The 10026-nt window shown below is 46.0% G+C and overlaps 1 non-coding gene across 1 annotated transcript; it reads right to left on the bottom strand.

Moving 5' to 3' along the window:
- TRNAC-GCA (transfer RNA cysteine (anticodon GCA)) lies at positions 1–72 on the bottom strand. Its single transcript has one exon. It is a non-coding gene; the product is annotated as a tRNA-Cys (tRNA).
- Between the last annotated feature and the right edge of the window lie 9954 nt (positions 73–10026).

The raw sequence follows: 10026 nt of genomic DNA on the forward strand, positions 1-10026 counted from the left end.
AGGGGACACCCGGATTTGAACAGGGGACCTCTTGATTTGCTGTCAAATGCTCTACCACTGAGCTATACCCCCACCTGATTAAACCTGTACCCTCTCAGCTAAACATACTTTTCAAACACAGCTGCCTCCCCGTGATGCTACATGATGAAATGGAGGTACAGACAACCTCCTCATTCTCCACAAAAGGGGCAATGAGTAGAGAACACTCAGTACAGCTCCCTGCCCCCCATTCATCCGAAACCAGGAGCAGTGCACGTCACCGCCGCAGATACAGGTTATCACCACTAGATGCACTTCATCACCGCCAGGTACACGTCACCGCCGCAGATACAGGTCATGACCACCAGATACACGTCATCACCGCGAGGGACACTGTAGGAGGCTGGACTGGCTTGTAGTGAGTACCAAGGGGTACTTGCACCTTGCACCAGGCCCAGTTATCCCTTATTAGTGTATAGGGTGTCTAGCAGCTTAGGCTGATAGATAATGGTAGCTTAGCAGTGCAGCTTAGGCTGAACTAGGAGACGTGTGAAGCTACTACAGTACCACTTAGTGTCATATGCACAATATCATAAGAAAACACAATACACAGTTATACTAAAAATAAAGGTACTTTATTTTTATGACAATATGCCAAAGTATCTTAGAGTGTACCCTCAGTGAGAGGATAGGAAATATACACAAGATATATATACACAATAGCAAAAATATGCAGTATAGTCTTAGAAAACAGTGCAAACAATGTATAGCTACAATAGGATGCAATGGGGAAACATAGGGATAGGGGCAACCCAAACCATATACTCCAAAAGTGGAATGCGAACCACGAATGGACCCCAAACCTATGTGACCTTGTAGAGGGTCGCTGGGACTATTAGAAAATAGTGAGAGTTAGAAAAATAACCCTCCCCAAGACCCTGAAAAGTGAGTGCAAAGTGCACTAAAGTTCCCCTAAGGACAAAGAAGTCGTGTTAGAGGAATAATGCAGGAAAGACACAAACCAGCAATGCAACAACTGTGGATTTCCAATCTAGGGTACCTGTGGAACAAGGGGACCAAGTCCAAAAGTCACAAGCAAGTCGGAGATGGGCAGATGCCCAGGAAATGCCAGCTGCGGGTGCAAAGAAGCTTCTACTGGACAGAAGAAGCTGAGGTTTCTGCAGGAACGAAAAGGGCTAGAGACTTCCCCTTTGGTGGACGGATCTCTCTCGCCGTGGAGAGTCGTGCAGAAGTGTTTTCCCGCCGAAAGAACGCCAACAAGCCTTGCTAGCTGCAAATCGTGCATTTGGCGTTTTTGGACGCTGCTGGGGCCCAGGAGGGACCAGGAGGTCGCAAATTGAACCTGAAGAGAGAAGAGACGTCGAGCAAGACAAAGAGCCCTCACTGAAGCAGGTAGCACCCGGAGAAGTGCCAGAAACAGGCACTACGAGGATGCGTGACACGGTGCTCGCCGAAGTTGCACAAAGGAGTCCCACGTCGCCGGAGACCAACTTAGAAAGTCATGCAATGCAGGTTAGAGTGCCGTGGACCCAGGCTTGGCTGTGCACAAAGGATTTCCGCCGGAAGTGCACAGGGGCCGGAGTAGCTGCAAAGTCGCGGTTCCCAGCAATGCAGCCCAGCGAGGTGGGGCAAGGACTTACCTCCACCAAACTTGGGCTGAAGAGTCACTGGACTGTGGGGGTCACTTGGACAGAGTCGCTGGATTCGAAGGACCTCGCTCGTCGTGCTGAGAGGAGACCCAAGGGACCGGTAATGCAGCTTTTTGGTGCCTGCGGTTGCAGGGGGAAGATTCCGTCGACCCACGGGAGATTTCTTCGGAGCTTCTGGTGCAGAGAGGAGGCAGACTACCCCCACAGCATGCACAAGCAGGAAAACAGTCGAGAAGGCGGCAGGATCAGCGTTACAGAGTTGCAGTAGTCGTCTTTGCTACTATGTTGCAGGTTTGCAGGCTTCCAGCGCGGTCAGCAGTCGATTCCTTATCAGAAGGTGAAGAGAGAGATGCAGAGGAACTCGGATGAGTTCTTGCATTCGTTATCTGAAGTTTCCCCAGAGACAGAGACCCTAAATAGCCAGAAAAGAGGGTTTGGCTACCTAGGAGAGAGGATAGGCTACTAACACCTGAAGGAGCCTATCAGAAGGAGTCTCTGACGTCACCTGGTGGCACTGGCCACTCAGAGCAGTCCAGTGTGCCAGCAGCACCTCTGTTTCCAAGATGGCAGAGGTCTGGAGCACACTGGAGGAGCTCTGGACACCTCCCAGGGGAGGTGCAGGGGAGTGGTCACTCCCCTTTCCTTTGTCCAGTTTCGCGCCAGAGCAGGGGCTAAGGGGTCCCTGAACCGGTGTAGACTGGCTTATGCAGAATTGGGCACATCTGTGCCCAACAAAGCATTTCCAGAGGCTGGGGGAGGCTACTCCTCCCCTGCCTTCACACCATTTTCCAAAGGGAGAGGGTGTCACACCCTCTCTCAGAGGAAGTTCTTTGTTCTGCCATCCTGGGCCAGGCCTGGCTGGACCCCAGGAGGGCAGATGCCTGTCTGAGGGGTTGGCAGCAGCAGCAGCTGCAGTGAAACCCCAGGAAGGGCAGTTTGGCAGTACCAGGGTCTGTGCTACAGACCACTGGGATCATGGAATTGTACCAACAATGCCAGGATGGCATAGAGGGGGCAATTCCATGATCTTAGACATGTTACATGGCCATATTCGGAGTTACCATTGTGAAGCTACATATAGGTAGTGACCTATATGTAGTGCACGCGTGTAATGGTGTCCCCGCACTCACAAAGTTCAGGGAATTGGCTCTGAACAATGTGGGGGCACCTTGGCTAGTGCCAGGGTGCCCTCACACTAAGTAACTTTGCACCTAACCTTTACCAGGTAAAGGTTAGACATATAGGTGACTTATAAGTTACTTAAGTGCAGTGTAAAATGGCTGTGAAATAACGTGGACGTTATTTCACTCAGGCTGCAGTGGCAGGCCTGTGTAAGAATTGTCAGAGCTCCCTATGGGTGGCAAAAGAAATGCTGCAGCCCATAGGGATCTCCTGGAACCCCAATACCCTGGGTACCTCAGTACCATATACTAGGGAATTATAAGGGTGTTCCAGTAAGCCAATGTAAATTGGTAAAATTGGTCACTAGCCTGTTAGTGACAATTTGTAAAGAGAGAGCATAACCACTGAGGTTCTGGTTAGCAGAGCCTCAGTGAGACAGTTAGGCACCACACAGGGAACACATACATAAAGGCCACAAACTTATGAGCACTGGGGTCCTGACTAGCAGGGTCCCAGTGACACATAACAAACATACTGAAAACATGGGGTTTTCACTATGAGCACTGGGCCCTGGCTAGCAGGATCCCAGTGAGACATACACTCACAAACAGGCAAAAAGTGGGGGTAACAAGGCTAGAAAGAGGCTACTTTCTCACAGACACGTCACCGCCTGGAGGTGGACTCGGCCGAGCACATGATGACCAGGGCTGGAGTCTCAGGTAGGGTGACCAGATCTGAGCACCAAAATACGTTTATGGCCCATGTAAACTTTTTTAGCGCCGCGTTTGCGTAATTTTTTTACACAATAGCGGCGCAAACTTACAAAATACAATGGTATTTTGTACGTTTGCGCCGCTTTTGTGTCAAAAAGTGGTGCAAATGTGGCGCTAAAAAAGTATAAATATGGGCCTATATTTTTACATAAGCGGAGCGATGCAGAATGACAGCTCGAGTCAACATCGGAACGCAGAAGAGGCGCTAGGAAAATATATATGTCATTTGTTTTTAAACCAGCATAGTACCTGTGAATTATGTTGCTTACATATAACTACTAATAACCAGCCCTGCTTTGGAACACCAAAAAAGTCCCTTCCACTATTTTCAGTCGACTCCTCCCTGAAAACCGGATCATAAACCAAGTTTGCTGAAATCTGCCGGACATGTGGTGAAGGGGCTATCCCGGCAAATTCGGGATGCCTGTGCACCCTAGTCCTGGGGATGGAGGGTGCAGAGCGAGGGCCCCCCTGTTACCGGAGCCCCCAGTGGGTGGGGAGAGGGCATTGGCACAAGGAAGGTAGATTGGATTTCCAAACCAGGCAACGCAAATCGGAAGAGAGTTAACGCTCTTAGATTGTAAGGATCCAATATTTTCTTGACCAAATTCTCTGATATATGTGTTTGCACTACCAGACCATATATTGACCGTACTCCAGTCTCCGGGCTGAGCTGAGGAAGTCACTGCTGTCTCAATAAAAACAAGCAGTTGCAATGCAATAGTTCTCGCATTTTCTTGAGTTAGAGTTATCGGCATTGTACATTCAGAACTGGACTTTTCTTGGCACATAACTTGGTCAACCTTGCCTCATAATTTCATCCTTTCCTGCCGTGTTTTGCTGGTCACTGGTGGCTACTGACATCAGAAATCACAAACCCTTGCGGAGAGACGTGGAGATGACTGCACTACCTCGCATTGTGTTAACATCTGAATAGAAGTTGGAAAATAAGGCTGGAAAGTATTTTATTTTAATTTTAGCAGAATGATAATCAATTATTGTTTTAAGGGTAAATGTTCTTTATCAATGTCAGGATTACTATAAAATCATAGTAGATGGTTACATTTAAATTAATACGGTTATACGGAACACATTTCATTGCTGCCGTACAGTGAATGAACCTCAGTTTGGCTTTTAAGTGCACCACTTTAAAATAACTACTCACGTGGTAATGTCAATATGATCACATATAGACCGACAGTGCTACGTCAAAGGTAACAGCCAAGTCTCAGCTGTACCAGCCCGATAAACATTATGACACAGTAATCACACTCAATAAATTCAATGCACGGGCAGTTCAATATCTTTTGAAGTGAGCAAAGAAGCAGGTTGTGATATGGAGAAGGGCATTATGGAATGAAATCACAAAAATGCACTGAATGACTCATACTTTTCCCACCCATAATAAAACTTCTGAGGGCTCCAGACCACAAAGCATCCCCAGGTAGGGGGTGTGTGCCGAGGCACAGAAAGTGTTCTGAAAACTGATTATGGAAAGGTGGCCACACTGGAAACATCTTTTTGCCTTTGTTAAATCGTGCACATCCCTTGTCTCTGGCACTTAAAGGAACTGGAAATGGTTGTGGTAAATGACTCTAAAACGTCTCCTGTTGGGATTATTGCGGTGTTTTGGTGACTCAGGTTGCTCTGTGGCTGATAAGACTGATGTCCTGCTACCCACTGCCATGGCAGACTTTTGGACAGCATCTAAGAGATGATGTGAGTTTGCAGCAGTGCTTAATTTGTAAATAAAAACATGCCGGTGCCCAAAGCCCTCCTCATAGACACGCAGCTGCTGCAATTAAATGTGCAAACACAGAATACTGAGGCGGCATAATCCTGAAGACATCTCTGGCCTCCTCAATTCATTTACAGCCACTCCCTGCCCCTTCAGCTCACTCTTGCAACTTTCTGCTTTCTCCCTTTGTGACGCTTTTTTGTTTTTCCCTTCCTCCATCTTTCCCATATGTGTCTTTTGCTTGCAGTAAATTCTTGAGGCAGAAGAATATGCCCCGGCCCTCAAAAATAAGTGCTGGTGCTTAGCACCGGAAACAACAAGCACAAATTAAGCACTAGTTTGCAGTGCTATTTTATAAATGGGCGGTCACTGGATGGAATGTCTACAAAGCTAGGTCTGAATTTCCAACCTCTGTGAACGTTAAGTAAAGAAAAATGCAAAATGTAACCTTTACCAAGTACTTATGCCACCGCTGCACCCACCACCAATGTAGGAGGCTGGCCTGGCTTGTAGTAGGTACCTTGGGTACTTACACCTTATACCAGGTCCAGTTATCCCTTATTAGAGAAGTAGTAGTGTTCTAGCAGCTTAGGCTGATAGAGGTAGCTATAGCAGAACACCTTAGGCTGAACTAGGAGACATGCAAAGCTCATGCAATACCACTTATAGTTACACAGTACTTATACTAATACACAAGTAAAGACAATACTCAGTGTTACCATCCCTTGTCTCTGGCGACCGCGCCCCCCCAGGGGCTAAATTTTATTTAAAAAAAATAAAAAAATAAATAAAAAGAAATGGACAGGGGGTCGCCCGTGGGCAGGGCGACCCCCTGTGGGGGGCAATTTTTTTGTTGTTGTTGATGTAGGGTTTCCCTGGGGGCCATTTTGGCCCCCAAGGAAACCATACAACTACTAAAAAAAATATATAGATCTATATATATATATAGATCACTTTTGTCAATACATGTGTGGTTTCCCTGGGGGCTGCGATCGGCCCCCAGGAAAACCAGACCCACATATAAAAGTGATCTATATATATATATATATATATATATATGTATATATATATATTTGCCACCAGTTGTCTTGCAGTTGCAGCTTGCATCTTCAAAGCAATGTACATACTTCAACTGACGCATTTCAACTGTAGCTTTTAGGCAGCAATAAAAAAGTCAAGTAAGTATTGTGATTATGTTTCTGCTACAAAAGGATCAGACTTTTGTCTAGTGGCAGTTTTAGTGCCATAAAGAAGCACAGAAGGTTTATATGCCTACTGCAAAGAGCAAATCTGTATTTTATGTAAATAGCTGAGTACATTAGTAAAGTCAGCCATTACCTGCGCTGTAATACAAATGAAATGTATGTGTGGGTGGAGGGTGGCTATGGAGAGATGAAAGTCACTTTTGCTGGGTGGTAATGAGGGAATCCGAGGAGGAGGAAGTGGGAGCACCAATAATGATTGTTGGTCTGGGCGCAGGAGGTGCTAAAGACTGTTTTCGAATGGTATGTGACAAGGTGTTTTTGAGTGTCTTGAAAGATCGTGCTGATTGAGGGAAGAACCGCAGGTAAGGTGGCCTCTACTGTTGCACGTATCCCACACACACCATCGATTTTGTGACTGTCTACGTAGGCTAGAGTTTTAGAGCAACAGTTTAGCCAATAGCAGAGATGGCATCTTGATGGATGACTACTGACGGCACTCGGGATATAGAGGACAGCTCTGACATAGGATCAGAGACTGAGACATCAGATACTGAGAGAGCATCTGAGGGATAGGACAATGGCGCAGACTCTGGGAGTGATTTTTCAGTCGGAGGAGTCCCATTCGATAACTCCTCTTCCAGTAAATTATGAGGGAGGTGATGAGGACAGTCCTGCTGTCCCTTCGCAAGCACAGTCTGTGCAACGGGGTAATAGTGTGTTAGCTCAACCCAGAGAGCAGGTGAATGCGGCAGCAAGCAGAAAGAGAGAGTGCTCTCTTGGGAGCTCCCCAATTTAGTTCAGCCCCAAATTCCACTGCCCAAATTGTATTGTGGAAACATCAAAATTATCTATCACAAAACAAACTGGTTTTGTAAGGCAGGAACCTGTGTTTTTAGTCCTGGGTTCGGCGGCCATATAGAGAAACATACTAAACCCAAACATTTCTGGAAACTAGACATTCAGGGGAGTCCATAGAGGTGTGACTTGTGTGGATTCCCCAAAGTTTTCTTACCCAGAATACCCTGCAAAGCTGAAATGTTGAATAAAAACGCTATTTTTCTCATATTTCTGTCACACAAACTACAGGAATATGCTGGGATCCACAACATTCCTACCACCCAGTGACTCCTCACCTGTCCTGATAAAAACACTACCCCACTTGAGTGCCTATACCTAGTGCCTGCGTCAGGAATGGATCACCCCTGGGTCAACAGCTGCCTCATGTAAGGACCAACATTGACCGTTGTGTGATCTATTCCTGTTGCGGGCACCAGGCCTACCCACACAAGTGAGGTACCATTTTTATCTGGAGACTTGGGGGAACGCTGGGTGGAAGGAAATTTGTGGCTTCTCTCAGATTCCAGAACTTTCTGTCACCGAAATGTGAGGAAAAGGTGTTTTTTTAGCCACATTTTGAGGCTTGCAAAGGATTCTGGGTAACAGAACCTGGTCAGAACCCCACAAGTCACCCCATCTTGGATTCCCCTAGGTCTCTGGTTTTTCAAAAATTCACAGGTTTGGTAGGTTTCCCTGGGTGCCGGCTGAGCTAGAGGCCAAAATCTACAGGTAGGCACCTTGCAAAAAACACCTCTGTTTTCTGTCAAAAAATGGGATGTGTCCACGTTATGTTTTGGGGCCTTTCCTGTTGCGGGCGCTAGGCCTACCCACACAAGTGAGGTATCAGTTTCATCAGGAGACTTGGGGGAATGCTGGGTGGAAGGAAATTTGTGGCTCCTCTCAGATTCCAGAACTTTCTGTCACCGAAATGTGAGGAAAATTTGTTTTTTTAGCCAAATGTTGAGGTTTGCAAAGGATTCTGGGTAATAGAACCTGGTCAGAGCCCCACAAGTCACCCCATCCTGGATTCCCCTAGGTGTCTAGTTTTCAAAAATGCCAAGGTTTGCTCGGTTTCCCGAGGAGCCGGCTGAGCTAGAGGCCAAAATCTAAAGCTAGGCACTTTGCAAAAAACACGTCAGATTTCAATGTAAAAATGTGATGTGTCCATGTTGCGTTTCCTGTTGCGAGCATTATGCCTACCCACGCAAGTGAGGTGCCATTTTTATCGGGAGACTTGGGGGAACACAGAATAGCAAAACAAGTGTTATTGCCCCTTGTCTTTCTCTACATTTTTTCCTTCCAAATGTAAGACAGTGTGTAAAAAAGACATCTATTTGAGAAATGGCCTGTAATTCACATGCTAGTATGGGCACCCCGGAATTCAGAGATGTGCAAATAACCACTGCTTCTCAACACCTTATTTTATGCCCATTTTGGAAATACAAAAGTTTTCTTGATACCTATTTTTCACTCTTTATATTTCAGCAAATGAATAGCTGTATAGAATGAAAACCAACTGCAGGGTGCAGCTCATTTATTGGCTCTGGGTACTTAGGGTTCTTGATGAACCTACAAGCCCTATATATCCTCGCAACCGGAAGAGTCCAGCACACGTAACGGTATATTGCTTTAAAAAATCTGACATTGCAGGAAAAAGTTACTGAGTAAAACGTGGAGGAAAATGGCTGTTTTTTTCAGCTCACTTTCAATATTTTTTTTATTTCAGCTGTTATTTTCTGTAGGAAAACCTTGTAGGGTCTACACAAATGACCCCTTGCTGAATTCAGAATTTTGTCTACGTTTCAGAAATGTTTAGCTTTCCGGGATCCAGCATTGGTTTCACACCCATTCCTGTCACTAACTGGAAGGAGGCTGAAAGCACCAAAAATAGTAAAAATAGGGTATGTCCCAGTAAAATGCCAATGGTTAGAGCGGCAGACCCTGAAGCAGAGATCTGGCTCAAGACCAGGGTTCAACTCCTGCTTCGGCAAGGAGTTGGGCTCAATTCCCTTGGAGCGGATAATTCTCGCCTCAGTGCCTAATCTAATTAATGAGTCCCACTCTGCAACTCTGGGCAATAGCTTACTTAATCTCCACAATGGCCCCAACAGCGCTTGGATGCCTGGCTTCACCTTGGGGGTGCCCAGGAGTGGGCACCTCACAGGGAAAAACCAGGAGGGGTTCCATAGCGGTATGAGTACAGCCAGTGCTTTAAATGGGCCGGTACTGAGTACCGGCACTTTTTTATTTTGAGAGGTAGAGTACCGGCATATCTCAAGATAAACGTAATACTTTTAATTGGAGAGTACCGGCACTTCTCGGAAACAAGCAGGTACTCTATCACGGAGTACCTGCACTTCTATTTTTCCATTTAAAGCACTGAGTACAGCGCCTTGAGACCCTAACGGGTGAGTAGTGCGCTATACAAGTGCAAAGTTGACAGTTTACTGATTAGTGTGAAAGGACGCATTTCAAACCCTTACACCTGTGACAAGGCACAAGGCCACATCCTTCAATACACATAGTTGTTTACCTTAATTAAACTACATATAGAGAAAAACAAATGTTTGAAACAAAACACGATAGGTAAAAGGCTGTTTTACTTTAACGCGACCAATTTCACGGTAAAAAAAATTCCTGTCAAACCCCTAAATTAACGAGAATTGCTGTGAAATAATATGTGGAAGTTGCTAAAATCTATT

Source organism: Pleurodeles waltl, unplaced genomic scaffold (genome assembly GCF_031143425.1).
Source record: "Pleurodeles waltl isolate 20211129_DDA unplaced genomic scaffold, aPleWal1.hap1.20221129 scaffold_39, whole genome shotgun sequence".
Lineage (NCBI taxonomy): Eukaryota > Metazoa > Chordata > Amphibia > Caudata > Salamandridae > Pleurodeles > Pleurodeles waltl.